This window comes from Photinus pyralis, unplaced genomic scaffold, assembly GCF_008802855.1.
Source record: "Photinus pyralis isolate 1611_PpyrPB1 unplaced genomic scaffold, Ppyr1.3 Ppyr1.4_LG3a, whole genome shotgun sequence".
Lineage (NCBI taxonomy): Eukaryota > Metazoa > Arthropoda > Insecta > Coleoptera > Lampyridae > Photinus > Photinus pyralis.
In genome coordinates, this window is record NW_022170509.1 from 10,287,457 (window position 1) to 10,293,344 (window position 5,888).

Sequence of the window (5,888 nt, forward strand, 5' to 3'; positions counted from 1 at the left end):
TATGTATCAAATTTCGTTTAAATTCTTCCATAAATAAAAAAGTTGGCACTGCGCATGCGCAAAACCAAATTTTGAAACTGGCGTTTGATTTTCCTTTATTCCAAGTGCCTATGTATCAAATTTCATTCAAATACTTTTATAAGTAAAAAAGTTTGCAATTCGGTTTATAAATGGTCGAGATGCGAAAAGGGCACTGTGAATTTTGAATCGATTCGATCAAACTTTTGGCATTGCTTATTATATGGCTAAATCTATGCCCATATTGAATTTCATGCAATTCAGTTCATAACTAACGGAGATGTAAAAGCGATCGAACATTTCTAAACAAAGTTATCGTTCACACGGACAGATGGACAGACAGACAAAGGAACAGACGGAGAGATCAACCGGCAGGCGAGAGATAGCAATGCAAAATTATAAACGATCTCTAGGATCGTTAATAAACGGCAAAAGTGTAAAATTATGGAACATGTGAAAAACGGTTTTTTGTTTTTTTTTACAATAACTTTTTTTGTAAGCAGTACAGAAAAAATTCCTTCCTTGGTACAAGACTCGACACCATAACGAACCAAATAGCGAAAAAAGTAGAACAATAGCTCTTAAGATAAAGAACTATAGTAGCGTCGCAAAGTTAGCGGACGGACGGACGGACGGACGGACGGACAAAGTGGCCACAATAGCGCATTTTTTTTTATTTTTGTGGAAATGCGCTAAAAACGTTGTGAGATGGTGTCCATCTGTCCGTGAACACGATAACTTTCAAACGCTCGGACCGATTTGGTTCAAACTTTTCACAGTTGACCTATATGCCACAAGTAATAAGCCTATTGAAAAATGGGTCAAATCTAATGACCACTTGGGGTTACGCCTCTCTCTGTCTCTGCCAAACGCTTGAACCTATTCAGTTCAAACTTTTCACAGTTGATCTATGCCACAAGTAATAAGTCAATTGAAAATTGGTCAAATCCAATGACCCCGTAGGGTCACACCGAGGTGCTGTGCCGCTTTTTTAGATGCTCCTTAGGAGTTTATTTGCGTTTGACCAGAAAGATGGGCAATGCTTGAAAAAATGAACGTGCCATTTATACATACTAGGTACAATTTTGTGATAGAACCATACGGGTGTTTAGCCACATCCGCCGATTTGTTAAAATAAGTGTATCGGAAACGAACACCAGAGATGAGTGCAATTAATTTTGCGTTTTTGGGTAAAATAAAATTACATTATTGTTCGTTTTGGAAGTGTGCCATTTATGTTTGACTGAAATGTGGTGTCTAAACTCTCGAATAGTTCATTTGAAAGGATACATATGTATTCCTCTGTATGTTTACGCCGAATGCATATTTTGTTTGTACTACACGGGAGCTCACAGATCACAAGTCATATTTGCCACACAACATCCAATAATTTAACCACTAACCGAGAAGACCGACACTATAGTGACAAGATACCCGCCGGACTATTGTTGGGCGTCGAGTCATTTTGGGTTTATTAAGTGCATTCGACCTGTACAGCTTCTAGTACACAAAATATGCGCTTTAAACTGAATTTTAAATAATCTGTTGCAGATATAGCTTTAGGAAGGGTGAATTATGTGAGTTAGGATGGGGTAGAACCGGACAGCGATGATGGATTACGCTATCATCTATTTGCACACGTAGCAAATTGTGGCGACTGTATCTACTATATGTAATCGTGGCCGGAGTATACTGGTTAATGTTTTTGATAGAATTCGCGAGGTTATCAATCTTCTTTTACATTCTTCCTTCCGAACGCATGGCGGAATGAAATATTTTGGGGATTATTTTAGTCGTGTCTTCATGAGAGCGTATCTAAATTAAAACTTTTATCGAGCATCGTGTTATGAATAAAACAGATTAATTTGGGGCGCGAGTGATAGAAAGGGAAATTTCTTTGTGTTGAAAAATTACGTACTTAAATTGAATTGAACGTATAGAAGGCTACTAAAATGGCTGTACATAGGTCGGATATTGAATCGTGATTAATTGGTACGGGAGTGTTTACATACTATACACGATAAATAGGCAACAAAGACAAATTGAGGATGCCAACAAAATTACAATTTATATTTGCATGAACGATAACCCGAAATGGAAACATATCACCGCTCATCAAAAGTTATTTGTTAGGACCCACATGTCTGGAACTGAATACAGTAATCGGGACGCATATGACATTCTACCGCGTATTACTGTATATATGCATGCGATGCGAGGAAATTGTACGTATCATTAGACCCGCCCTAATCAAATAGGGCCATCATCAAATACATGCCAATCATGAATAGCAATTTACTGAACTCCGCGCGATGTTAGATGTATCCATCACAAAAAAATACTGCACCTCGCGTTGACCAAATTACGAAAATTATTCATGTGTTTCATTTGCGAAATTTTCGTTCAATTATTTTGATGGCATATTTTGCCTCCGGTGCCCATTCTTTTCATTACACGCGTATCTATCAAGCGGAATCTAATTTTTCTCCCATTTTTAACGAACGGGCAGTTAAAGCAATTTCTAGCAATTACAATTCAAGCAAATCAATTTAAACTCTTTGTTTGAAACAGCTTGTATACCTACATGTACATTTCGAAGCACCTTCTTGTCTGAAACTGAAACAAATAGAGAATTTCTTCCAGCATCAACTGCTTAGTGAGAATTCAAACAATTGACTTTATAGCGCCGTGACGCACCTCGACGGAACTGGTTTGAGAGACACAGCCTTTTGTGGGCGATCTTGGACATCTCAGTAATTTAGTTGTTAAATGTGAAACAAAACGAACGGAGGAAGGTAGGGGGGATGAAGACATTTTTCCATCATTCAAACATAGTCTTATGGACCGATCAAAACTTGTTTTATGCCAATTTCAAGTTGGTTTCGTGCGTGGCGGATTATTCATTGGTCGATTCTTAAAGGGCCATTGTTGGTTTTATTTTCCGTTTCCTCATTCTTCCTTGCGGTTTTTTTGGTTCAGCACGTTGTATGAGTAGTGGTGTTCGTCACTAAAAATTAAATTTTATTTAATTGCAAAATTTTTAAGTTGTATTTCTGGCGATTAACCGGAAGTTTGGGTGAACTGTCGAATTAGTTTTGGATCTCAATTTTTGAGGATTTCAATTGAATTCGTAGTGTTAAGACAATATTCGCTTTATCGAAGTCTGAACTAATTATTTAATTATTAATTACACGTCCATGTCGACGCAAGAGTTCGAGTTTTAATTTTCATTGACGCATGGCCAAGGAAAACACCTTAGCTGAGATAACATACAGCCAACGCTTGTAACGAAATTGGTGTTCATTTACCTTTCCTTGAAATAATTAAGCTGGTAATTAATGGATAATTGGGCAATTATACAAGTGTTAATTGTTGGGAAACTTAAAAGTCATTCATTTGTTAGTAATTTTAATTACCCTATTGGTGCCTGATCGATTTGATTTCGGTACTGTTATATATGTGGATGTCCCATTTCCTTAAGGGGTATCTTGTCAAGGTATTCGATCATGGCTCGAGATATAAGGTACTTTTACGTGGACAATTTCTTCATTAAAGCTACTGTGATATAAGTGAACCACATTTTTTTTAAGGAGAATTGTTATTAAGAATTTGTAGAGTTTCTCTATGAGGATGGTGTTCTCATCAGAACAAGATGACTTTATTTATGGCAAATTTCCTCAACGGTTCCCGAAATCTTTATGGAATGTTGAGATATCCATTGCAATCATGCATAAATGTCAACATTACAGTTTTTTTCTCTTTGAATAATCCTAAAAGCTGGCCGTGACACACTTAACGCAACACAAACGCTGACATCATCAGAAACTTCACTTTTCTTTAATACAAAAATCTTGATGATAAATAAGCTAGTTTCTTGAAAACGATGACAAGAATTATCGGTGGCTGTGCGAACAGTTTGTGATGTTACCGCATCTGCCAATTTTAAATTTGAAACATTTCCGTCTTTATGCATTTTATTCTTGGAGAAAAACGCAAGCTACCCCACTGGAAATGTTTTACCGCCAATCTTAGCAATTCAAGTTGCACAAGGAAAAGAGAGAGATGGCTTGGTTCTCCCTTCAAACAACAGCGAGCTGACAAGGAAAGAAACTTTTTGTAGATACAACTAAAAAGGTGGCGGTGATGTAAGAAAGTGCGTTTGTTCTAGAATTCTTAAATTGTACCCTTAAATAAGTAAAGTGTAGATAATTGCTCTTGTTTATTTGCTGTTGATTTAATACATGCTTGTTCTCATAAATTGGGATTGGTAGGGCCTTTGTTTACATTCATTAATTTATTGTCAATGGGTTTAGCAGTTAAGCAGGATGGTTACTTTAGGGGCGGATTTGTTTATTTGTTATGTATAGTACATACTTTATGTTTTCGCATGTACGAATGAATGTCGATTTAATTACGTTTTACAAATTACAAATTGTTGCAAACGTTTTGAAGGAATTTCCATTTAGCTTAGCCGATGTTACCATATCTTCGCTACAGGGCGGACTTTAGTTTGTTAAGGGAATGTTTAAAATTAATACAGGGTGTTGTAGTGTACTTAACTCCCAGGTTTTACGCTAACTTCACACTACAAGAACGCGGAAATAAAGTCAACCCGGCAACGTTTAAAAATGGCCACCCGAATGACTATTCCCTCCAAAACTAAACAAGGTCCCGCTTAAATTTGAAAAGTACATCTTTGGTGCAATAAAGTCCTTTTGTTAAAAGCAAGATGGAAAATTACATGGACTTGTAGGCAAATTTAACTAAAAACGAAATATGTGGAAATTACGAATCATAACTCATTTATCGCGCATAGATTCTAAACTGAAGAGCTGTGATTATCGTAATCCCGCTCCGGCAAAATGGGTAGCCCGCCCCTGGTTTCGGGGTTTCGAGCTTACGGTTGGATGTCGAAGACAATCACGTTATTAGGTGTCGTACTTTCAAATGGTTACAGTTTTTACCAGTTTAGAGACCACGTTTATGACTTTAACTGTATTTTAACTGTAAATGATTTGCACTCTGGAACTCAGTCCTAGAACTACCGTCGCTTCGCGCGTAAGTAAAAAAAGATTGAATATTTTCCCACCTTTTTCATGCTACTATTTTATTATTTTATTACCTTTGATTATGACTATAAAACAATGGTATTTTGCCACAATCTTATTTTGCATAAATGACTCCTAAGTATTTGAATATTGGAATACTGTTATGTGATGGGTCTCGAAATCCTGCTCAGTATGCAAATAGTATAAATATACCCCTGTATTATATAATGAGACATGTCATGCCCTAGCCAACGCACGTCAAACCAGGAAACTAAACCCTAAACAAACCCCTGCATATCATTACAATGAGATAAGTTAAGTCTTGGTAAAAATGGCAGACGCCCGACTTTACCCCTATTCTTCGTACCGTAAGCCCTTGGTGTGAATGTCGGGCTCCGTTACATAACAGTCGTAATACACGTTCATTTCCGTGAAAGATGGTGGCTCAATATTTTAAATATTGGTGTAAAATTATGATTAAGAAGGCAAAAAAATTCTTCCATGTTGTTCTACAGTTACTATTATAATGTAAAATTGCCAAATGCAAATTGGAAAAGAAGTGCGAAAGTAAATGAGTACATATCTTGAAAGGTTCTCGATAGCTCTTTTTTCTTTCCTTGTAATCAAAATGAAGTCCCTAGAGCTATTCTCGCGTGATTAAGAAAGGGAAACCCTGATTTGAATTTGGTTGTTTTTGTAATTAACGTACCTATTTAATTTAATTTTGATTTTTAACAACAGGCTCTAAACTTGATGTTTAAACAAAAACAGTTAAACTTTCTTCTGTACAGAATTATTATGAGAATTACGAACTACGTCTTT